General features: G+C 41.9%; 1 non-coding gene across 1 annotated transcript; it reads left to right on the top strand.

Annotated features, from left to right (window-relative positions):
* The first annotated feature begins 10,098 nt into the window (after window positions 1-10,098).
* Trnap-cgg lies at window positions 10,099-10,170 on the top strand. The gene has a single exon. It is a non-coding gene; the product is annotated as a tRNA-Pro (tRNA).
* The last annotated feature ends 16,876 nt before the right edge of the window (window positions 10,171-27,046 follow it).

Below are 27,046 nucleotides of genomic sequence, written 5' to 3'. Positions count from 1 at the left end.
TCACCCCGAGTCTCGATTTTCCATATAATTTTTACCCCGAGCCTGCATTTTCTCTCTACGACCCATAATCTCGAAAATTTATTTTCAATTGTCTTGGCTTCAAATTCACTTACATTTTTTCTCATTTAATTTATTCAAATGGAAGTAGCGCAATGCGCAATGCGCAATGCTGACCACATTGCCTCCTAGTGTACCGTTACGGTCTTGAATGAAGTGCTCTAACACACTTCAAGGCCCTGATCCAATATGGATTGTTGCGCCAACGATTATTATTATTATTAAATGGAAGTAGTTTAAAGCCAATATGCTAATGATATTATGAAGGAAGGATCCGGGTAGAATTTTGTTGCCAATCCTAAATTCTATCTGTCGTGTCCGTTTGTGAATATCTCCGGACAAATGAACATTGAGTTGCATCAGACTGTCGTGTAGGTCTAAATTAGTGACTGTACCCGGTACAGCGTTTGCAAGAGCATCATTTTTAAGACTTCCACTTTTATTCCAAAAAACCACATATAAGTATAACAATTACCGAAGTGCTCTAAATTGCTTAATATCTAAGATCCACGTGTAAAAGTCGTTGATAAAATTGTCTTTCTGAGAGTATTTCTCCTTCGGTTACAAAAATATAGTTTTCATGTATCATCTCTGCTTTAGCCTTCTATAACATCCATTTTTAATTTGGCACACGAATTTCGCCGATTATTTGTCGGGTCACCCTTTGCATTCACATAGGAATTTTACAAAGATGGAAAAAAAATGTTAATCATGTCCTGTAGTCAGTCGTGAGTGATAGGCGGGGGTACCGTCTCCGGAACTTCCTCGGGGGCTCGAAATAAAAATTTCAAGCGAAAAAAGGATAATAGGAGGATCTGCATGATTTTCACTTGGCCCCTGTTGTACCCTCATGATTTTCAGCCCAGGCTCTGCTTTTTTCTGTGGTCTTCCCTGAAATGGTAACTTCAACAGTAACTAAACGCACATTTTAGCTCGATATTCACGATAACAATTATCGGAATTTTGAGTGGTTGTGAATCTGCAGCTTTGGCTTCTTTCGTTTATTTTCTTCCAAAAAGAATCATTATACCGATTAAAGCCTTAACAGAAAGTACATCTTTCTAAACTGTTTCATTAAGCTTTTTAGAAGAGCATGAAAGACTTAGTTTAGTCTTTAAATTCTGTAAGCTCTATCAGATTCAATTCTAGTTGACTTCTAGCCTTGGAAAATGAACTCGATAAACAACCTGAAATTTCATTTTCATTGCCTCTTGATTGTTTTGTAAGGCCCCCGCGTTCATTGCGTATTTTCTTTTTTAGCTTCATACTAGTATTCTTCAATTTCTTTCTCCGCAAATAGTAACCTTACTCGGGTGGTAACCATCTTTAGACTTCATCGCCACATTACAATGTAATTTTTTATTGGTCATGCCAACAATGCAGTTATTAAACTACTCTTTAATCTATTAGGCCGTTTCCTATGAAAAGTAAAAATTCAATAATTTTTTCTTTGATGTAAACTGTTTATTTTCAATAAAAGTAATTGCCCATACTATCGGCATACTTCTCATCTCATCTTAATGGAAACTCATTTATCACTTTGCCCTAGAAGCCTAATTCACATGGTTCGATGAAAGGCCTCTGAGGAATTGAATTTTTTGCCCCCCAAGGAGTTGCCGAGATTTCGAAAGAACTGGTAACCGGTGGGTGCCAGCTCTGGCGATTACTAGAAGTCCTGTAGTTTTCCCAGGGCCATTTTGATGGAATGTGATCAAGCGCTGTCATTTGAAAAGGTGGGAGCCGATCGATTAGTCAGTCTCGATTGTTTAACTATAAGACTCGGCATTATTTCGCCGAGTTGTTAGCAATTGAAATCCTTCATGATCGATATGCTAAGCTTCATGTAGTTGTACTCGATAACGTCTGAGCCAGATCGCCAAACAGATATCATCAGTCTCTTTTGGCGAACGTCCCATTTCGGGGAATATTTTGGTGGTTCATTTGCGATGAATACGTGCGATTTTCGTATATAGTCCATTTTTCGTCACACATAATTCGATTCAAAAATGGTCTATATTTGCTGTAAATCAGGTGAGGAAAACAGCCACCGATTCATGTCCATTTCTGGGCATCGACTGATTCGTGTGCCATCCACTTGTCCAGCTTTTTCCCTTTGCCGATTTCCACCAGGTGACCTCAGATTGTTTTCTCAAACACATCGAACACCATTGATGTGATTCATGCGCACTTGCCCAGATCCGCTTCTAAGGTGAGCGCATTGTTATCCACATAAATCTCAGGTCAGTCACGTGGCTCATTCCATGGGTTGATATTCTCAACAGCAAAATTTTTAAATCAACGATCTACCGTGGGCTGAGAAGTGACTCCAACATCAGGCACACAACCATTGTTTAAAGGAGTACTACCAAATTGATAGCATTATATCCCGGTCGTCATGGATGTTTGTGTTCTTGTGCTTGTCTGGCTGCTTTGATCTTACTATCTGCACATCATTAAATATGGTGGTACTGAAACCAAAGCACATTCTCACTAGGTCCGAACAATCTGGGAATCAGACATGAGCCTCAAGACGAGTACAATTGTTTCAGAAACGTCGGGTATTATACTTTGCTAGCATCTTAGATCCAAGATTTCTGATTTTAATTGTCTTACAATTTTGCTTTTCTTAGCTTCCCTTCAATATTAACAGACTTATACAGGCTCATTTGTGTGGTTCCCTCGCATGCCATTAATTCAAATCGATAGAATGCCGTCGATCTTGTACAAATTTGACGAACTTATAGATTTTGAAGCTAAATTTTTTGCTAATGTTTCGCCTACATATTCAAGCAGTTCCTGTGTAGCAGTTCCTATAGTAAAAAAAACCGAAACAAATTTGCCTTTTCTATTCAAAAAAGCATGTATTGACGAGTCAATATGATGCAGCATGGTTTCGCCTATATTTTTTTTTCGATGGAAAAATAAATATTAAGCCTTTCGTAGCTAAAAAAAAAAATTAGTTTTACAATCGAAAAGATACGAAAAATGGCTATTTGCAAGCGGTACATATAACTCATTAAGTGGATCATTTTGAAGACAAAAGTCTTAATAGATAATAAAGATATTTGAAAATTAAGGGATTCATTGAAAGCAATTGAGGGAAAAACCAACACTGCTACATATACACATACCTCGGAATCATTCTGAAATTACGAGGTCAAGAGAAAATGATCAAAACTTCATTATATTGAACCAAACAGATTAGAAGATAATTTTATCTTATTTTTTATATACCTTGATTCAACTTCTTCATTTTAGGTAATTATACATTTATTTCTATGATTCATTTGCATATGTAACTAATAAACTAGGGCTATCACATTATCTTTACAACTATTTATATATTTTTTTCAATTATACCCTTGTAAATCTTTTTTTAATAATTATTGCACCAGCCGCTTTTCGTCGTTTTATACATGCACAATATATATTTTTTCCATAATTTCTTTTATAAAAAAAAAATTATTTTCTAGTCAATGAAAAAAGAAATTAGGACAACTAATCGAAAACGACCGAGATAATATTTTAAAAAAGGGTCTACTGTTCCACAAAGCCCTGAAAGAGTTTTTGTATTCACTGCAAAAACGTTTACATTTTGAAAGAGAAAAACAAAAGCAAAGAAGCAATTTATACTATATTAGGTAGATATCAATTCATAGTAATTAAAAGATAATAAATCTCTTATTCCATTTTGATACACACTAAGTCTAGCATGGCCGAATTGAATTTTATTCCACAAAAATCAAGCAAGGCGTAGGGTTTCAGCGTCTCTGCAAAATCCTTCCAATGAAAGATTTTTATGAAAACACACACATTGAATAAAACAATGATAATCGCGCATATGGGTTTAATTTATAGCACAATGAAATAATATTTGGAAACAAAACAAATGTGCTACTTTCTTTCAAATGAAAATATTTATTTTATTTATGCTCTCGAGCACAAAAAATACTTACGTTATTTGGTATTGATATTCTACTTTCTATAGTTTCGTACAAAGTAGCAAACATCTGTGTATGTATAAAAATAAAAAACTAAAAAAAAAAAACAAAGAACAGCATGTAAATGAAATCAATCAATTTTGTTTAGCACGTTACCTTTTTTCTTTGAATATAGATTATTAGTTTCTCATTATTATATTATTATTACGAATAGATACAGAACATAATGTATATACTAAAAACACAAAGTATGAAAAATACAAACGTTATTAATATAAATATATTGAATTTTAATATTAGAAAAGCTTCGACTTTGATCGAAGACGTTTCTAGAACCACGGAAATTTGAATTTTCAAGTTTAGCAAAACCTATATAAAGGAAGAAGCAGCAGATAGTGAAACCAATAACAAATGTATTATAGTATCTGTTTTTCACGTTTGTGTAAAACAAAACCTTATTAAAATCGATTCACCGTCTGTCTGTCTGTCTGTCACACGCACTTTCCTTCAGAACGACTAAACCGATCCGACCGAAATTTGGAGTCAAAGTGTGCGCACTTAAAGTGAGACAGGACTCATTTTCGGAAACTACCCAACTTAAAAATACGAAAAAAATTAAGATGGTGCGTTTAGATGAAATTTAGGACTAAAAATATGTCCCATTCCGATATCTGCTCAAATAAACTTACTAATAGTATATTACCAAGTTTTAAAAATTTACTGCGAAACTCCCCTTAAATTCATCCTAGAAGTTCCGAATTTCGTACCAACATAGAGGGCAATATTTCGTATATACGTGCTACACTTCATGGAAGTCTGGCCATTGACGACAAAGTTATAGCAGTTCAAATCATCTGCTTCCAAAGCCATGCAATAAGATGCTGACGTCATAATTGACGGGAATAATTGACATTCGCGTGAAATATTAAAGTCGCATATATGAAGAATCTACTCATCTGCAGCCCTTTTTAAGGTTTTCTGTAAAACACTCATGTGAAATCTAATCCTCGAGAGATGTCCCATTCCAGTGTCTCAGTAATTGACTAAAAAAAACCCTTCATCCCAGGGGTACTAAATTTTGTACCGGCATAGAGTGCAGTATCGTGCATACGCCCGCCAAGTTTCATGAAAATCCAATTATTAGTGTCAAAGTTATAGCAGTTCAAACTTATCACTTTCTTGCGAATTAACAGCACCCTAAGCCATACAAATAAGATGTTGACGTCATAATTAACGAAAATGATTGACATTCGAGTGAAATATTAAGATTCCATTCGAGGAGAATCTAATTCTCCCCAGCCCTTTTTAAGGTTTTGTGTGAAACAAAACCTTATTAGAATCGAGACGGTGTCTGTCTGTCCGTCTGTCTGTCTGTCTGTCACACCCGATTTATTCGGTAACGACTAGACCGATTGTCACGAAAATTGGTGAGAGTATGTAATCTGGTGATCCCTTTACATGCAGTAAGTGGCGCCACCTTGTGTTAAGTTTAGGGGGGGCTCCCCATACATGTGAATGGAGGGTGCAAATTTTTTTTTCACAGAATGTAGCCATGTGGGGTATTAAATGAAAGGTCTCAATTAGTACTTTTCGAATCTGGTTCAATATTTGATATTAGATGAAACATAAGGGAGTGAGGGTTCAAAATATGACCCACAAAAAGTGTAACAGGTCTCGTTCTCAGAACCTATCCAACCGAAAAATCTGAAAAAAATCACAGTAGTACATCTCTACGAAATCTAGGCCTCAAAATATATCCGGTTCCGATATCTGCACAAATAAAGTTAATAATAGTATATTTCCACATTTTAGAAATTTACTCAGCACCCCCCCCCCCCCCCCCCCCCCCCTTATATTCATCCCAGAAGTATAAAATTTGGCATGCATGTAATGAAGAACATAATGCACAGTTTGGTCAAGTTTGAAGAAAATCCAACTATTCTTAACAAAGTTATAGGGGGTGAAACTTTACAATTTTTTGTGAATTTCGTGCACTCTACAATCTGCATGACGTCATCATCACATATCAATTCGTCAATATCACAACGAAATGAGTTCTTATGAATTGGGTCGCAGAGAATTATTTTGTTTTAGTTTTTTAGATATTTGTCAGGCAGACATGTGTGTATGTAGGTATATAATATATGCGTGCTAATGAACTTTGCGGGTAGTGCCTAATTCAAATAGATATAAGAAGTAAATCGGAAATATGGGTACGATCAATTTATATACGTGCATATATGTGTACAGTATTCGGTAATAGGCAGTTTGTTCGTTTAGGGTGAGCGTGATATCTATGGCTGTAATGGCTGTTTGGAAAAATATGAAGGATTATGTTGAATTTGTAGCTATATACGGACAGAAAAATGTGCGTTGAAGTTTCTCACATAAGATGAACACAAAACCTTTATACCCGAAGCACGAGCTTCCGGTATTCCGACTTGTTTATATCTGATGTAGTTTAAGTTCTTGACATTTGCTAATAATATTAAACTCAGAGTGTGGAGCGTATGAAGTTGACTATTTTCAATACAGGGTTTTCCATCAAATGATTTATTTAAACCGCTTTCTAAAAAATAGATGGCAATGGAATTTTTAGTTATGTGACACGGAGCTGTCATGCACTCGTCGCTCCCCACATCTTCTTTTTCTTCAGTTTTTGCCCCGTTCACAAGCGGGGTCGGCTCGTCGTGATCGGTTTCGTCATTTTATTTTATCAAATGCCCGATCAGGATGTAATCGCGAGGCCTTTAAATTCCCATCCAGCGTATCAAGCCACCGTTGTTTCGGCCGGCTTTTTGGTTGCTTACCATTGAGGATGTTCAGACCAATATTGGTAAGTGAATTCTTGTTAGCGTGAATTACGTAACCACACCATCGAAAACGCCTCACTCGAAATTTTCCCATGATCAGTGCAACCCCATATCGATCGCGGATATTCTCATTTCGGACGTGATCAAAACGTGTCACGCCACCAGTGCAATGCAACATCTTCGTCGGTCAACACTCAGAATTATCCTCAATTAAATGAGATTTTTTTGCAAAGTTTAAATTAAAAATAAAAGAGTTACGCGTGTTATCGATGAAGGTCGTGACTGGAGTTCTCCAACTGTGGGACATTTAGCGACTCCAATTTTTATCTGAAACCAAAAAGCTTTTAATTTTTCATCAACTTATTTTCTAAGAATATGAACCTGAATCCAGCTGAAAATAGTCAAAATGAAAAATTTTTCAGGTGTTCAAAAACAAATATTTTGATTCCCACTGTTTTCTTTTCACCAACTACGCAAAAAAAGGCACCTTTAAAAATATGATTTCATCCCAAATTTTGGTTGATATCCTTGGTAACTTTCTAAAGAATCATAACTCCAAATTTCATAATTATCGACCTATTACTTTTTGAGCTAGAATTCCCGCAAATGTGAAAAACGTTGTTTTGTGAAAAATGCGTTTGAAGAAGAAATTGTTTCAAAAATCCCCTTTCGGATATGAATACGTTTATCACTCTCAATTACGAACAAAATACAGTTACGACAAATACAAATGCACTCGTACAAGGGACTGACGCTCAGTATTTATAAATACACTATTTAATTAACGCTACAGATTTCCAAGGGCATAAAGCGACTACTTCCTGGCCGTCCGACCCTAAACCTGTACCCGATGATCGCTCAGCTCTACCCCTATAAAATCTAAAATCGGAACTTCCCTTTAAAATTTCTGCAGTGTATTTTGGGATAGCTAGGCTAACAATCGTTGCAATAAAGAAAAAGTCGTTTCTGAAAACCTCCTAATGTGGTTTCCTCTCTTAAACAGGTTGGATAATTTGATAATTTTCCCACTGTGTCGAACATATAGTCTTCGAATTCTGGGACGCAGTTGTTACTATTCTCTTAGTGGAGTCCCTGGGGAAAAGAATTATCGAGGATTTGCCTGTGTGACGAAATTGGAGTGAATGGCCAGAAAAACCGCCCGACTTTGGCCAAGTTCAAACAGAGACTATCTTAAAGTTATCTTAAAACCTAAAGGAAAGGTGGCGAAGTTGGCCACGCAGGTCCACCAGCATTTGAGTGCAGCTCTACTCAAGTGTCCCCTCGAAACACATGTGTCCTTCAACCGGTACCTGGGGATCCGGATGAGAACGAGAAATTTAAGACCCGATACGGGTAACTGGCTTCTGTATTGGTGACTGGGTAGGGCTCTCGTAATAGACACCATCATCAAGGGCCAACAATCGGTATTCGGTCTAGGCCTGACGTAAAAGAGAACTCCACCACTTTGCACCGAGGTCCACCAATTTGATATTCCTAAAAGCTATCTATGAGCGATACCATGATCGTCAGGTTGTGGATAAAATCCGGCTCAATAGGTTACGGTGGGCGGGTCACTTAATCCATATGGATGAGGATGATCCAGCCCGAAAAGTCTATAAGGGCAATATCTATGGTAGAAAAAGAAGACGAGGCAGACCCTGCCTAAGATGGAGCGATGGCGTAGGTCAGGACGCCAGACAGCTTTTGGGGATATCGAATTGGTGGACCTCTGGAGTTCCTTATTAAGGCAGGCCTAGACCGGATACCGTCTGCGTCATGGTTTGCCTCGTTTTCTTCTCCCACCTCCTTTCAGGCTTTCCGGGTTGAATTATTCTCACCTATTCGGATTAAGGGGGTCATCCCGTGTGAAGGCGATTTTTTTTTTGGCTTTTTTTAGAAATTTTTTGTGAAGAACTGGAGAAAGATGCAAATACGAATTTTTCACCATAAATTTATTAATATCTTGAGAGTGCAAAGCAATTTTTCCAGTCCCCACTCACATAGTTCGTTATTGAAATACAGAGCAGTTTATACACCCATCTCCAAAAAAAGGTGTTTTTCTGCTGCCACGCTAGAGGGCGCTGCGTTCATCTTAGAGAAAAAAGTAAACGGCATTTTAACGTACAGATTTAACTACAGTCCGCAAACTAGGATTATTAAAAAATATTAAAAACTAAATTTTTGGTGCATTTTTAAACTTTTTTTTGAATTTGGGCGTTTTTTTACGGCTTCTTCAATGAATAAAAAAACTACTGAATAAATCGCAATTATCCTAGTTTGCGGGGACCGTAGAAATATATTCTGAATAAGTCGTGAAAATTTCAAAGAATTTGGTTGGATAGATTTTGGGCTATGGTGGCAACCGATTTCAACATGCGGTTTCGAGAAAAACGCATTTAAAAAGTAGAATGCAATTTTTAGCCATAAAACCTTAACTGACCATTAATCAGTTATATCTAGTCTATAAACCTTAGGTTTCTTGAAGAAACACATGTACAGCCTTGGCTTCAATTCTTGTCCTTTTAGCGAAGTCATTCGAATGTCATTCGGACCGATAAATACGAGCTTTATTACGGCGATCGACATAAATCTGGCATGTGACTTATCACGTGTTTAACACTATAATTTCCGAATGACTCCGAATGTCAAATAATCACTTTAGCCATATATTTTACACTATATCTAGATACAATTGATGCCAAAAAAAATTCGATTCCGCGAATCCGACAGACGGGATGACCCCCTTAAGTGACCTACTCACCGCTACCTATTCAATCGGATTTTATCCACAACCAGATGGTTAGGGTATCACTCATAGATTTAGTCGTTGTATAGGCTACGGAATAGTCCATTCTCTTGACGAGGCCAACAATTCTGTGATATGTTCTTGGAAGGAAATTGAAGAGCGAAAGAAGCGAGACTGAAAAATTTACACAATTTATGATTTTCCAAAGTTTCTGAGACTTTTTAAAGAAGGAGAATTTGATTTTTGCACAAGAACTGAAAGTTTGAATAAAATTTCCACTGCGACTGTACTCAGGCATATTGGTGTATGTCTTAGCTAAAGCTCACTTACGGGTAAAGTTAGCAATGGAAATATTTTTGAAAATATTTCAAGAAAGTTTGTATTTTCTCTGGGTAGAATTATGTTTTGAGTCGTTGTATATGAAAATGGCAATTTATAGGCATGTGTAATATATGTAATAAAGGAATTGTTTATATTATTTACATTTATAACATTTTTTAGCCCCCATCTTAAATGGGACTTTGGGCAAGAACTTCCTTAAGGCTCGTTGGTCTAGGGGTATGATTCTCGCTTCGGGTGCGAGAGGTCCCGGGTTCAATTCCCGGACGAGCCCGAGTCGAATGGCTCCTTTTTTGTATGGATCGAATATACATTTTATTCTAATGCTTTTTCACAATAATCTGCTGATAGAATATCAAGCAGAAATCTGACTTTTTTGTTGTGGTTTGCAAATTACTGGAATTGCTGTTATGTTATGAGACTACACGTCTCATTAAAATGTGTGATAATAATATTATGGGAAAAATGGAGGCGCTTCCGATATAAACTACCAAAATGGCTTCCTCAAACACGGTGCTTGTTTCCGTGCTTCTCAGCCAACGGAGAAGACTCTGCCACGTTTTTCCCAGTGACTTATATTTTCCTTCCTACTCTTCCTTTCTAATTTCCAAGCGTTTTTGATAATGACCGCATAAGCTCCGTCATCACATTTCATTAGAGTTTCATATAAGATTAATTATTGCATGTTTTTATTTCCGAGTTGCCACAATCTCGGCAGAAGACGGATTTTACCTAATACTAGCACTAGGTGCCAAGCATTTAGACTCGGACGATCCTACCTACTTAAATAATAAAGCGGCGCTGGTGGTAGTGGTCGGTGGTAGCTCAATGGGGGAATCCGTCGAGAACTCCCCGCAACATTGAGCACTTATGCAGAATGGTATATTTCCGCATGGTTTGAACTAGGTGCTGGATTTAGGTACAATACCTGTAGCTGACAATATTATGGAAATTATAAGCACTCGCTCGAGACCTCAAATTTCTTTGATCTCCCGAGCCAGTGGCTCAAAGTACACCTTTTTCTTCATGTTGCTATTATGGGGGATAGCAACATCAATAATATACGCGGGGCGACCCGTCTTGTCAATATGGAATCAGTTACAATATGGCAATCAGTTTGAACTTGCCGGTCCCGATACATGCTGCCAGCAGAACTATCAAGTACTGCTTGCGGCTTATATCGGTAAACCGGACATGTTTCCGCGATCAGCCCATACCTTACATACAGCATTTTGCCTGGTGATGTATTGCACTGGTGCCATAACAGTGCAGCCAGAAATGAGATGTTCCAATGTCTTTAACGCCGAATCACACATTCTGCACTGGTCGTTCTCCACCCGTTCTTTCATGATGAGCTTTTTATAAGTTCGGGTGGCGACCACACCGTGCTGAATGGCACACATGAACCCCTCCGTCTCAGCAAAGAGCTCCCCAGCACACAGCCATCTGTTCGAAAATACAAATCAACAAATGGCTGCCAAGGACAATTCATGTGTTTACCATGCATTGCTTTCGACTTCCATTCATCGATCCGCTCTTGGTCCATCTTCATCCCACTAAGATCCTTCAAGTTAAGTGGAATCAGTCCACAGTCTGCTTTACAGACAACCGCATGCAAGGGGCTCGCCTGCTATTGCTGTAAAAATAAGTGCGCAGCGAGTCGACTTGGCGATGATGTTGTGCCACTACGTCAACCACGCCCCTACCTCCGATGTCACGATGGAGTTTGGATGATGCATTCGGAATTTGGACGTAGTACTCGAGATCGGTCTTCGTCAACGGCAATATTCCGAATGCAAAAGTCAGTGAAGGGATACCATATACATTATATGCGTTTATCTTATTCTTCCCCCGAGAGATGCGATTTCAGCACCAGCTTCACACGTCGGCGGAATTCGGACAGCAGAGCATCCCTCAGATCACCAACTCAAGTATGGGTTCCTTGCTCAATTTCAAGGTATTTGTAGAAGTCTGTCTCGGCCATAGATTGGATGTGGAGGTCACCAATGCTATGTGCGGCATGCGGATTGCTTGGATTCGACACTTGTCTAATCCAAACTCCATCCGAACATCAAGGCTTAACATTTCTATTATTTGCAATAGACTTCTAAGATGGTCGTGAGTCCCAGCATACAACTTGATGTCATCTAAGTACATCAAGTGTGTCAGTTCGCACTTAGCACGTAGGCCATATTTTATTGCGAAACCATTCTTTCTAGCATCATTCAGTAGCCATGAAAGGGGGTTCAGTGTCATACAAAACCAAAGGGAACTCAACGAATCCCCCTGGAAGATATATGAATGGGCTCTGAAGTATTAGCACCCTCAGATGTACGCACTGATAAGGTGGTATGCTACCCTTCCATGATTGTCGCCAAACATTTTTTTAGCTTCAGATCAATACGATACAGATGTAGGACATCGATTAGCCAGATATGCGGAACGCTATCGAAAGCCTTGGTATAATCGGTATAGTATCTGAATAGGTTGCTTTAGCCTCTAGTTGTTTGTCCTACAACTACTGAGTCGATAATGAGTTACTCTTTGCAACTCCTGCCTCGTGTCCTTGCTAGGGACAAGGTAGGTAATCCCCGCAGTAAGGAAGGGTGGAGATTCCTCCGGCCGACTTATGACCTGATTTATGCTGAGTGCCAACCGACCATATATACTGGTGAACTTTTTGCACCAGAAGTTCTGCTGTTCTGATCCAGACCAGTTCTTCGAGCTGTTTATGGCTCGTCGAACTACCTCTTCGGTAACATCCGCAAAATTCATGCCAGATGTGGGCGGGTGCCTTCGGTGGTGATTCACTCAAAATGCTCAACATGCTGGGTGGGTAACTCCCAAAGTCCACCCCAGTATTCTTTCGCTTCTGTTACCGAAAACTGTACTGTCTGGAAGCTCTGTTGGGACTCGTTGAGAGATCTGAAAAAGTTCCGCTTGTTCTACGCGAATGTTTCATTCTGGACACGTCTGGAGTGACTTTCGCCATACCGTTGTAACCGACTGCATACGACAGCAAGTTTCTGGTTTAGTGTGTCCAGAATTTCAACTACGGGTATCTCACCGTGGATGACATAGTTTCTGTAAACCTCAGCACTTTTTCATCCGTCTGCTGGCATTGCCAGACAGTCAGTCTAGCAATGTCCTGCCTTAGTGAGTCCCACCGACGTTCCAGACGAATTTTCCATGGTGCATCTCCTCGGTCACTCAAATCAATAACGCGAAAGCGAATCTTCTGACCGTGCAATCTGACAGTCGCAACTGCAACGCAATACACAAATGATTGTATTTGCACCAGCGACATATCAGCACACAGTCAAGATGCAATTCTCGGAGTTGTCGGAGATGCATAGAGCCTGGGAAGGATGCACGGTGGAGAAGTGTGCTTCGGCGATTTCTGAAACTGTTGCCTGCAGTGCGGTGTGGTGTTGTTGATGCCGTCGCCTCTGCCCCCAGTGATGTGGCGCGGCAGGATTCGCGGCATTCGAAATTTATTTCGAATGTCGCGAATATCAACGGACAGATGACGTCACCGGCGCTCCACTCAATTCAGACCTCGCTACAAGAGTGAAGAACAGAGTAGGTGACGAGAAACGTCAGATAAAAAAAATAATAATAAGAAGTAAAAAAAACACAGTTGGTTGGCAGTCATTGTGAAAAGAACGAGTTTTGTGCAGAAAGAAAATAGTTACGGACGGAAATCAGTATAATTTCTAATATCCCGGATTTATAATAGGATAACTTTTTTTGAAATGGTGTATTGAACTTTTTTAAATACGAGAACTTTGTAAAATATAAAAAACATGCCAGAAAACTATTTCAAACGTACCTGGTTTGTTAATTTTACCTGGAATTCCGGACGAATTGTCTAGATATTATCAAGTTTTCATTAAAGTGAAGGGATAAACATCGGTTCAACTTGGAAAAGAATACAAGCTTCTAAATGTTGCCTGCAGTGCGGTGTGGTGTTGTTGATGCCGTCGCCTCTGCCCCCATTGACTCTCTGTCACCAGTTAAATTTCATCTTCTTCTCATAGATGGATTTGCATTTTATACCTAACTGCCAGGTGTGGTCATACCTTCCTCAGTAAGTAATCTGCAAGACTGGAAAGTTCCTGCACTTTCCTCACATACCTCCTGAGACGCTGCGGTGGGGTACAGTTATTCAGACTGAATCTATCCATCACTCCTCCTTTCACAACCGGGTTTGGGACTGGCTACCGTGGAGTTTATTTGTTTTTCATTATTTCCGAGTCATCACAATCTCGGCAGATGCCGGATTTTACCTAATACTAGCACTAAGTGCCAAGCATTTGGGCTCGGACGATCCTACCTACTGAAAAACTAAAGGGGCGCTGGTGGTAGTGGCCGGTGGTAGGTCAGTGGGAGAATCCGTCGAGTACTCCCCGCAACATCGAGCACGTATGCAGAATGGTGTACTTCTGCATGGTTTGAACCAGACTGTGCGAAAGTCCCAGGACATCAAGGGAAGCCGTGAGGGATTTAGATACAATACCTGTAGCTGACAATATTATGGGAACTACAACCACCCGCTCGAGACGCCAAATTTCTTTGATTTCCCGAGCTAATGGTGAACTATGAGTTCACCTTCTTCTCCACGTATTTCCGTTCAATGTTGCTATTATGGGGGATAGCAACATCAATAATATACGCAGAGTGACCCGTCTTGTCAACTAACAGTACGTCAGGCTTGTTGTGTGCGGTATGGCGATCAGTCAGAACTTGCCGGTCCCAATACATTCTGTAAGCAGAACTATCAAGTACTGCTTGCGGCTCATATCGGTAAACCGGACATGTTCCCGTGATCAGCCCATGCTTATATGCAAGGTTTTGATGGATAACCTTACATACAGCATTATGCCTGGTGATGTATTGCACCGGCGCCATAACAGTACAGCCAGAAATGAGATGGTCCAACGTCTCTAACGCCGAACCACACATTCTGCACTGGTCGTTCTCCGCCCGTTCTTTCATGATGAGCTTTTTATAAGCTCGGGTGGCGACCACGCCATCCTGAATGGCATACATGAACCCCTCCGTCTCAGCAAAGAGCTCCCCAGCACACAGCCATCTGTTCGACAGATGCAAATCGACAAATGGCTGCCAAAGACAATTCACGTGTTTACCGTGCATTGCCTTCGATTTCCGTTCATCGATCCGCTCTTGGTCCGTCTTCACCCCACTCAGAGGATTGAAAGATCGATCCTTCAAGTTAAGTGGAGTCACTCCACAGTCTGCCTGTACAGACAGCCGCATGCAAGGGACTCGCCTGCTCTTTGCTGTAAAAATAAGTGCGCAGCGAGTCGACTTGGCGATGATGTTGTGCCGCCACGTCAACCACGTCCCTACCTCCGATGTCACGAGGCAGGTTCATCCGCTCCACGGCAGACTTTGGGTGATGCATTCGGAATTTGGACATAGTTGTCCGTATCCGCCGCTGGACGTTTTCCAGGTCGATCTTCGTCCACGGCTATATTCCGAATGTATAAGCCTGTGAAGGGATAGCGAATACATTCAACGCGCTCATTTTATTCTTCCCCGAGAAATGCGATTTCAGCACCAGCTTTACACGTCGCAGGAATTCGGACAGCAGAGCTTCCTTCAGATCACCAACTTGAGCATGGGTTCCTTGTAGAATTCCTAGGTATTTGTAGAAGTCTGTCTCCGTCATAGCTTCGATGTGGAGGTCACCAATGCTAAGTCCGACATGCGGCTCGTGATGACCTTTGCGGATGGCTTGGATTCGACACTCGTCTAATCCAAACTCCATCCGAATATCACGGCTGAACATGTCTATTACTCGCAACAGACTTCTAAGATGGTTGTCAGTACCAGCATACAGCTTGATGTCATCTAAGTACATCAAGTGTGTCAGTTCGCACTTAGCACGTAGGCCATACTTTATTGCAAAACCATGCCCTCTAGCATCATTCAGTAGCCATGAAAGGGGGTTCAGTGCCATACAAAACCAAAGGGGACTCAACGAATCCCCCTGGAAGATGCCCCTCCGTATACGGATGTATTTACTCAAAGAATTTATAATGGATAAAATAATTAGGAAAGTAAATCACAAAGGTTAGAAGGTTAATTATACATTTCGGATTGGTTTTGCCAGCTTTTGCAGGCAAGTTTACAGCTTTGACTTTAACATTTAGTTCTGTTTAGTCAAGCTAAGCAAACCATTAGCGAAATTAATTGCTTCTGCGTGGGAAACCCGCATTTTCAAATCTTTGTCCTCGGAACCGCAGTTAGCCGAACTTTTTTCGATTGAACTTTTGCGTCACACTCAGAGATGTAGTCGGTGAACGGGCAACAAGTTCTGGAAGACTTCCGGGTGAGTGAACACCAATAAATCGTAGTACCTCAACCCAGAAACGTTGGAGGTCGAACAAGGGCCGACAAGAATGAGCCAGTAGAGTCGTTTTCAAGAGCCAGCACCAGGAGGCCATTCATATTCTGAGGGGGGAATAAGTAAGCCGGTACTACTGACCGGCAGAATGAAAATATATATGGTTGCTACTTACCGCTTGGTGGGATATAGTGCGTCAAACACACCTACGCGCCAGCGTTCGCGGTTACCTGAAATATGCTTCAGGTCCTCCCTTCTTACACTCTCTGGAAAAGGTCTCGGATTCCCACGATTTCCGTACTACTGGAAGTAGCGGACTTTCAGCGATAAATAACTCTGCAAGGAGCCTGTCAAGCGCAGCCGACGGCCGAAATGATGTCCCTTCTGTTTGGGGGAACAGTCCCCATCCGCCATGTTTCGGTGACTAACCATCCCGTCCACAAGTGGATGAGCTGTCCCAGATGTGATACGGTTAAGTTACGTAGCGAAGTGTTCTTTCTACCTCTCCAGTTGCCTGTGATCGCTAATGAGAAGTCGATCGCTAATGTTCATCGAGCGACCACATGTATTGTCTTAAGTGATGCGATATACAACGTAGTACGTACGTAGTACGTAGTTCAATGTTCATTGATACTCTCAGGCGGGTTACTTAGTGTATCTTCCGCTCCATAAGCAACACAGCTCTCCTACTGTCGATGTTGAACTTGCTCCCCAACCCTGAGAGAAGTTGCAGGCGAAGGTAAGCAACAATCAGATGGTGATCTCTTTTAAGGCCGATGTCAGCTGTTAACACCCACATTTAGGAGACAACTTCTGAATCGACCGCCGATTGCAAAATGGTCAGTTGAGACTTCACTGATCTTATGGCAAGTTTGGTTCACCTTGGAATTCAGATGTTGACTTTAAGAAGCCTCTACTGAGTGCCTGCAATTGCTCGTAGAATGCATCTGTTTCCTTTACATCGAAAATCTCCATTGGTGCATAACACTTTTCAATGGTGATGCTCCTTAAACTGGACCGGAACCTTGCAGATACAATCCTGTCAGAAACCAGCAGCCCAGAATCATAATTCATTTTGAATATCCAAAGGCCTTCGGCGTGAGGTCAGTTCCTATCCGAGGCGCTGTTAACATTTTGGTTGCAATAAAGTTTCAAAATTTGCCGGCTACTAGTCTTCAAACTTCTATCCTTTTTGGCCGCCTCTTACCACAAGCAAGGAAAACTTTCAGGCTAATAGCCAAGGAGCATCAGTCAGACGAAAAAGCATGCAGTCAGTCACTTATAGGTGGTAGGTTTTTGGTCAAGGATGAGGAGGTTCAGGTGCACTGTCAACTTTTTTTGTTCAGCATTAATGGAGATCGACTGGGTTCCCTGAAACATACGCTCTGGGTCAGTTCGTCGGTGTAACAAGGGTAGTACACCAACCTTCTGTTTGCTCGCTCAGAAAACTGTGATGGTTGGGTGGAGGTTCTTGATATCACATATATCAACTGCCGATGGGATTTTTGGGGTGAAGAACTGGAGAGTGTCTGACAAGAAATCATTCTTAGATCACGGTTGGATATTTTCCGGGCTAAATTCCGCTGTATAAGTCTTTAATCCTTTCAGAGACCTGAGAAGGTCCGACTGGGGGAAATTTCTCAGGTTATCAAGAACAAACTCTCCGATATACGCAACGGTAACATTGGCACAATAGACCAACTAGAATCAAAGGTTGGTGGTTGGTGAAGGTAATCGAAATTGACTTTAAAATCTCTTACCATGCAAAATACAGCCAAAAATATTATTATGGTGGAATGAAAATGTGTCCAACCTATGGAAGCTGACCAGGGAAGCGATCTTTGCTGGACTATTCTCAGAACATTGAGAACACCGCGAGACTATGGACAAGCAATGTAGGATAACTTTTTTTCTTCTTGTTCTTTTTTTTTAGTCGTTGCCCCCTTTCTAAGCGGGGTCGGCTCGTCATGATAGGTTACGCCATTTTGTTTTACCAAAATGGACTGGATGCAGTCGCGAGGTTTTCAAATCGCCATCCAGCATATCATGCCACCGTTGTTTCGGCAAATTTTTTGGTCACTTACCATCGATTTCGATGTTCAGACCAATCAATTCTAGTTAGCGCAACAAATGTGACCATACCATCGAAGACGCCTCTTTTCCAAATTTTCCACGATCGGTGCAACCTCATATCGATCATGGGTATCCTCATTTCGGATATGATCAAGGGGTGTTATGTCACTAGTCCAACGCAACATCTTCGTCTCCACTACCTCGAGATGGCCAACACTCACAACCATAGAGGGCGACAGGGTGGACGAAACTGCGTTAAGTTTTAGATCTGAGACGTTCGCTCATACGTCGGCCAGAAAGAACACCAGCTGCGGGACGCTATTTCATTCAAGTTGCGCTAATGCATAGAGCAATTTCATAATGGAGGTCATCGACTGAGAGTAGACAATATCGAATGATATCATGTTCGCAAATCACAGGCGCATTCATTTCGTAATATGGACTCACCTCCAATCGTTCCATGTGCATGGAGAGTAGATTGAGCGACGTCTGATGTGCCTAAGTGTTATTAAAACAAAGAGTACTACGCCCATAGCGACCTTCGAAGTTATACTTGTTTAGGTGGCTCTTATATTGTAATCAGCGAAATAAAATAATAGTCGACAAATGACGACGAGTCTTTTGGGATTACGGACTTAATAGTTTTCACCGATTGGCACCGAAAACCGATTATGGAACTGCCATTTCATGTGTGACAAAAAGAGCGGGGTCGCACCATTTGCATCTGTTCCGGCAGTTGGGCAGCGTTAACAGCGCTAAATGGCAAGAATATATAAAGTTAGTTTGTGTGGAGCTGTGATCAAAGGGCGAAACATTCCGGATGTATCAAGGCACTTAAACATCACTGGTTGATAGGCTGGTCTGGATCCACGATGGTCGGGGGTGGTGGGCGTACACCATCAAGTCTGCGTTAAATAGTGAATTTCTGCCGACAGGCGAACATTTTTGTGAAAGAACCCGTCAGGCATTTTTATTGTTCCTTAACAAGTAGAAATGAAAATGCTGGTAAGATTTTTAATGTACCATTCCTTCCCTGCCACATGGGCAAAATTGGAGTGGTGGTTTCAGTTATAGGCAGCCAATGTGAGGAAGAGGACGAGACGACTCTTGTATTAGGTTGTTGCAAATGAAATGTCGGATATTTGAGTAAAATTTCAAAAAACTATAACTTTTATGAAAATTAATTTTATTAGTCAAAATAAGAACCAGCAGTTTCAATGCACTTCTCCCAACGAGATACAAGGGCATTTATTCCAGTTTCGTAAAAGTCTGGGTTTCTAGAGCTAAGAAATTCTTCAAAGGTACTTTTGACAGCTACTTCATTGCTGAATTGTTTCCCCGCCAAAAAGTGATCCAAATGCTTAAAAAAGTGGTAGTCGGTTGGCGAGAGGTCGGGTGAATATGGTGGATGAGGAAGAGTCTCATATCATAATTCATTTAATTTTTGGACCGTCATTCTGGAAACATGAGGTCGGGCGTTATCATGGAGCAGTATCACTCCATCTCTGTTGACCAATCTAGGCCGCTGAACACGTAATTTCTCGTGCATTTCATCAAGTTGGGCACAATATTTCTCTGCATTAATTGTTTCACCACGCTCCAAAAACGAATAATGAATAATTCCAGATGCAGACCACCAAACAGTTACCATTACCTTCTTCGGGTGAAGGCTCGGTTTTGGCATGTGTTGTGGAGGCTGATCGGCATCTAGCCATTGCGCTGATCTGCGACGGTTGTCGTACAATATCCACTTTTCATCGTATGTCACTATTCTGCGCAAAAAGGGATTGTTCCTGTTGCGGTTGAGTAGAGAACTGGATATTTCCATTCGCAGCGCCATGTTTTGCTCGTTGAGTTCATGCGGAATCCACTTATCAAGCTTCTTCACCTTTCCAAGCTGCTGTAAGTGCCGAGATACTGTCGAATAGTGTACGCCTATTTTCTCTGCAATTGTGGCAGTTTTAAACATTAAAATCATAACTAACTTCACTTCATTGAAAAATCCGACATTTCATTTGCAACAACCTAATACTTCATATGCGCGGCCTTCTTTTACGCCAGACTAAGATATTTCAGTAAGGATTCCTTCAACGATAAAAACTCTTCAGTGGCTTACATTTAATACCGTCAGAAATTTTAGTATGTTCTTTGACAGGAATATGTTCTCTACTTCCAAGTTTGTCAACTTTGTATCTTTGTATATTTGTATCCTCCCAGGTTCCTCAAGCTACTTTGCACAAGCGGTTGAGACTGTCCCAAAAAATGAAGGGAGAAGCGGACTAAATTGCAATTTATCTGGAGGCTTTTCTTGATGAGTTTTAAACAATCCTTCGAGAGTTTGGGTTCGTATTCCCCCACGCGTATCCTGGACTGTTCTATTCCAGGTATACTCAGTTAGTGCAGTTCCCTCAGCTGTTCCTCTTCATTTCTCAAAGTCGAAGGGTTCTGGTCCGTGTAGTGTCATCTCTGTTCCTTTCCTGGCCGACAAATCTGTTGCCTCATTCCCTTTCAATCCAAAATGCCCTGGAATCCAAACGAATTCAGTCTGTTAAGATATTCCCATACCAATTTAGAGTTCATTTTGCTGGAGTGCCTTGATGGCCGCTTGGTTTAGTTGAAGGATCCACACCTATCAATGGTGTATATGTATATTTCAGACGGAAATAGTGTGGTTACTCATTGTTGAAATATCTTTTCCTTGGATCGATGATCCCGGTGCCCGCTCCTCAGCTGTAAGGGGTCAGTCAGTGGGGCAGCTAGTCAGTTGCTGGTTTAAGCTACAGGTCATTGCTATACGTTCCCACTTTCGACTGTTACTGCGACGTCTTTCATACTTTTTGTCGAAATGAAACCTCGTCATGCTATCCCTTGGTATCAGTAATTTGGAATCATCATCATCATCATCAACGGCGCAACAACCGGTATCCGGTCTAGGCCTGCCTTAATAAGGAACTCCAGACATCCCGGTTTTGCGCCTAGGTCCACCAATTCGATATCCCTAAAAGTTGTCTGGCGTCCTGACCCTCGTCTTCTTTTTCTACCATAGATATTGCCCTTATAGACTTTCCGGGCGGGATCATCCTCATCCATACGGATTAAGTGACCCGCCCACCGTAACCTATTGAGCCGGATTTTATCCACAACCGGACGGTCATGGTATCGCTCATAGATTTCGTCATTGTGTAGGCTATGGAATCGTCCATCCTCATGTAGGGGGCCAAAAATTCTTCGGAGGATTCTTCTCTCGAACGCGGCCAAGAGTTCGCAATTTTTCTTGCTAAGAACCCAAGTTTCCGAGGAATACATGAGGACTGGCAAGATCATAGTCTTGTACAGTAAGAGCTTTGACCCTATGGTGAGACGTTTCGAGCGGAACAGTCTTTGTAAGCTGAAATCGGCTCTGTTGGCTGACAACAACCGTGCGCGGATTTCATCATCGTAGTTGTTATCGGTTGTGATTTTTGACTCTAGATAGGAGAAATTGTCAACGGTCTCAAAGTTGCATTCTCCTATCCTTATTCTTCTTCGTGTTTGTGTTTGACCAGTGCGGTTTGATGTTGTTGGTTGATTGGTCTTCGGTGCTGACGTTGCCACCATATATTTTGTCTTGCCTTCATTGATGTGCAGCCCAAGATCTCGCGCCGCCTGCTCGATCTGGATGAAGGCAGTTTGTATATCTCGGGTCGTTCTTCCCATGATGTCGATATCGTCAGCATAGGCCAGAAGTTGGGTGGACTTGAAGAGGATCGTACCTCTTGCATTTACCTCGGCATCACGGATCACTTTCTCGAGGGCCAGGTTAAAGAGGACGCATGATAGCGCATCCCCTTGTCGTAGACCGTTGTTGATGTCGAATGGTCTTGAGAGTGATGCTGCTGCTTTTATCTGGCCTCGCACATTGGTCAGGGTCAGCCTAGTCAGTCTAATTAATTTCGTCGGGATACCGAATTCCCTCATGGCCGTGTACAGTTTTACCCTGGCTATGCTATCATAGGCGGCTTTAAAGTCGATGAACAGACGGTGCAACTGTTGTCCATATTCCAACAGTTTTTCCATCGCCTGCCGCAGAGAGAAAATCTGATCTGTTGTTGATTTGCCTGGAGTGAAGCCTCTTTGGTATGGGCCAATGATGTTCTGGGCGTATGGGGCTATCCGGCCTTGTAAGATAGTGGAGAATATCTTATAGATGGTACTCAGCAACGTGATACCTCTATAATTGCTGCACTGTGTGATATCTCCCTTTTTATGTATGAGACAGATAATGCCTCGTTGCCAGACGTCAGGCATTGATTCGCTGCCTCATACTTTGAGCATCAGTTGACAAACCACTTGGTGTAACTGGTCGCCTCCATATTTAACCAATTCGGCTGTAATTCCATCGGCTCCTGGCGACTTATGATTTTTTAGCCGATGAATTGCACGGACTGTTTCTCTTAAACTTGGTGGTGGCAGTATTTGTCCGTCTCTTCAGTTGGCGGGACCTCCAACTCGCCGATGTTCTGGTTGTTCAGTAGCTCATCAAAGTACTCAACCCATCGCTCTAATATGCCCATTCTGTCGGAAATCAGATTTCCCTCTTTTTCTCGGCAGGATGAGCATCGAGGTGTATAAGGTTTCATCCTGCTGACTTGTTGGTAAAACTTCCGCGCCTGGTGCGGTTGCTCCCTACACTTTTTTAGTTCCCAGACTTGTTGGTTCTCCCAGGCTTCCTTTTTCCGTCTGTGAAGTCGCTTCTCCGCTCGACGGAGTTCGTGATAAATCTCTGCGCGTGCCCGCGTTCTTTGAGAATGCAACATTACTCGGTATGCGGCATTCTTCCGTTCCGTTGCTAGCTTACATTCATCGTCAAACCAGCCGTTCCGACTCCTTTTGCGGCTGGGGCCAAGTATGTTTGTGACCGTATCCATGATAACGTTCTTCAGGTGATTGTGAAGATCATTTGTTGATGCTTCATCGCCTCCTCCCTTCAGGTCCTCTTTTGACTGCGGTTATTGCGGCATCCATTTCCCTCTTATAGGTGTCGCGGAGGGTTGTGTTGTGGATGGCTTCAGTGTTCATTCTCACCTGATTGTCAGAGGGGATTGTAGGTGGTATTGTTATTCGAGCTCGGAGCACCATGCCAACGAGATAGTGATCCGAGTCTATATTGGCCCCCCTATATGTTCTGACATTCATCAAGGCTGAGAGGTGGCGGCGTTCGAACAACACGTGGTCAATTTGGTTGAAAGTGGTCCCGTCTGGAGAGGCCCACGTATGTTTATGGACCGCTTTCCGCGCAAACCAGGTACTTCCAACAACCATTTCGTGTGACCCTGCTAATTGAATAGTCCGCAGTCCGTTATCATTTGTTTTTTCGTGTAAGCTATGGGAGCCAACGTATCGCCTGAATACGGGCTCCTTCCCTACTTGGCTGCTAAAATCCCCAAGTATGATTTTGATATTATATCTGGGACAGGCTTCGAGGGTTCATTCTACTGCCTCGTAGAAGATATCCTTCTCCGACTCTGCAGTCTCCTCTGTAGGGGTGTGAACGTTTATGAGGCTTATATTTCTAAACTAGCCTCGCAAGCGCAGAGTGCATAGCCGTTCGCTTATGTTTTCAAAGCCGATAACAGCAGGTTTCATTTTTTGGCTGACTAAGAAACCTACTCCGAGCACATGGTTTACTGGATGACCGCTATAATATATGGTGTAGTGGCTCTTCTCCAGGAAACCGGTCCCTGTCCATCGCATCTCTTGCAACGCTGTTATATCAGCCCTATATTGGGACAGGGTATCGGCTAGCTGCTGGTCAGCTTCATCTCTGTACAGGGAGCGCACGTTCCATGAGAAAATGCGTAAATCTTTATTCCGTGTTCGTTGCCGGGTCCGTCGTTTTAAAATCCGTCCTGTCCGAGGCTCCTGTTGTGGCTTCGTAACGAGTTGTTTTCCGTGTAGGGTTGTCAACCCTACCCAACCCCCAACCTGGAGGACCAGTTGGTACAATTTGTCCCGTTTTTAGGCGCGGGAGACTCGCCTTCATCCTTCTCCGTCTGCAGCTTTTCGTTAAGAAAGAGCTCCCAGCGGTCACCACGTGGAGGTGGAGATAGGGTTTGGTAGTAGAGCTGTTGGTGTTGGTTCAGCAGGCATTTCCCAGGTTTTATGCTCCATCGTGGGTACCAATCCACGTTTCGCCCTGGGACCTATACTACCCTTTGACCACCAGTAATTTGGAATACTGCCTAAAAAGAATGTCAATCTTCCTTAGATTTAGGCTGCTCCTCGGCCCACTGATACTGCCGGATATTCTGAAGATTCTGTATGTGACGATGGAGAGGGGCTAATTCCAGAAGGACCTTCATGTTATCATCTAACGGCTTTCAGGTGAACAAGCTTGCACTGCTATTGTGGTATGGTAATGGTACTATGGTGGCGTTGGCTGAATTGATGCTCGGCCCCGCTTTTATGCAGTAGGTACTAGCAATTGTTAGTCCAGTTTGTATTTTATCACATAAGGTCTCATCATATTTGCCTATGCAGATTAAAATAATGAATTCAGTGAGGCTCTGGACATGTATTCCAGTAATTGATAGCTCTAATATGAATTGATCAACTGCCATAATTTACGAAAGCAGTGATAATACGCTGCTTTGTGAAGTATCTTGAGTAGTTAGTGTTCATGATAATAGAGTTTCTACCTTTCGGCACTTTTGTTTGCCTATTCTCTAACATCCTGCCCACCCAAAAAAGTAGGGTGTTTCCGCTCTCTTGGAAAGCACGTTATCTCGTATCTCTGTGCGCAGTGTATTCTCCAAAGCTCCTTCGTTTGTTTCTATGGCAATCCGGAATACAGGTACAACTGCCCTGTAGTTGCCCTACAATTTCGGTTAACTGGTTAACTATCCTGTCCGGCGAGCGCGTTTACGTGTGAAGTTTAGTTCTAATACAGTTGTCTAAGACCTTCTCCACCATTTTGAGTGCAAAAAATGTTAGGCAAACTGATCTGAACGGTTTGGGGTGAAAATGATCCTTTTTGTCGACATAATGACCATTTTTGTCTGCCTAGATGCCCGTGGTATATGTCAAAAGACTATGCTGCCCCTTACCCTTCGGGGAGATCTTTGGATCATTTCTACGAGTAGGTCGCTCTGAAGTAGATGAAGATGAAAGGTTACCCACTCCGGGTGATTTCGGTGGTGTAAAAGTTCTGACTGCCTGCATACCTCTTTTGCTGGTTTTCAATTTTCTTTCTTCTTTCTTCTGTCTGTTATTGGGGCGTCAAGCAGAATGTTGTTGTCTTCTGATGTGGGTTAGAACCCGAAGGAATGAGTTTTGAGGAGTAGATGTATCCTTTCGTCCTTTTCTTCTTTTTCTTCAGTCTTTATACTGTTCACAAGCGGGTTCGTCTCGTCGTGATCGGTTGTGCCATTTCGCACTATCAAAAGCTTGATCTGATCAAATCCCCATTCAGCGTATCAAGTCACCGTTGCTTCGGCTGGCCTTTTGGTCACTTACCATCGATATCCATGTTCAGACCAATCTTAGAGAGTGAATTCTCTGGCAATTTTTCTATGCAACCCCATATCGTAAATATCCTATCTTCCTTCTTCAGACAGACAGATGATGTTGGCCTATCCTTGATTATTGCTTTGTATTTTCTGGTTTCTTCTGTGGTTTGTTCAATCCCTTTAAATAATTTCCTCAAGCTATATGTTTTTCTGATCGCGTTAGTATACGCCGTCAGTGCGTTTTTATACCTCGCCAGTTTCCGGTTTTTGCCCCGTTGAAGAGTTTTCGGACTTCTGTTCTCATTATGGCTAAGATCCTGTTCCACCAGAGAACATTCCTTGACGGCTTGACTGTCTTAGACGAAGAGCTGGTCTCATATGCCCCAATCACAACTTTGTTTAGGTCCTGCACCATTAGTTTCCTTTCCAATTCGCTCCTGATATAGCCATCTCCTGCAGATAAGGCATGTTAATGTCTAGTTACCTTGCATAGGAGTCCTAATTTGTTATCTTAGGAGTCATTAATATTCTTTCTATTTCAGAGTTGTCCTCAATGTTGAATCTGATTATCCGATATGGAGGTCTCACCCGACAATCTCCAACTCTTAACCAGCCCGTTCATCAGAATATTCTTCAGAGTTATGTTTAGTATTTCCTCTATATTATATATTTCTAGCGTATTGCTCCTGTGGGATTTGGGTATCGCCTCTTGGGAAGTTGCCCGATGCTACAACTACCTCCCGAGTTCTCTTCTCGGCTTCCAATAAAACTTGAACAGCCGCGAGGTCTCCAGTCAGAAAGACCCATATATTTTAAATCGCGCTTAAGAATGGCGATTGCTCTTAGTTCGTCCTTGTAGATGCAGGTACCCCCATCGTTTTTAAGCCAGAACTATTCCTATGGTATCCTTGGAAATTTCCCTTGCAATCACCGCAACTGCAGCTTTTGCATAGCACAGATTTACCTGGGCTATCTTAGTGCTGGCTATCGGATCCACTAATATTTGGAGCTCTTCTCCACTGTCGGGGTGTCACCATCATCCTGTGAAATGACACTTTTCTGCGTGTCCGGAGCTCTTCTCTACTATCGGGGTGCCATCTTCCTCCTCTGACATGACACTTTCCTGTGTGTCCGCGTTGAGCCATAGAAGATCTAGGTCTAAGTCGTTTGGCTTCTCCTCCTCATTGGCAGCAGTTTCACACTTCCCTACTTGGTAT

The sequence above is a fragment of the Hermetia illucens genome, chromosome 6, assembly GCF_905115235.1.
Source record: "Hermetia illucens chromosome 6, iHerIll2.2.curated.20191125, whole genome shotgun sequence".
NCBI classification, from domain to species: Eukaryota; Metazoa; Arthropoda; class Insecta; order Diptera; family Stratiomyidae; genus Hermetia; species Hermetia illucens.
Note: the sequence above shows the minus strand (reverse complement) of the source record. Positions and strands in the feature narration are given on the sequence as shown.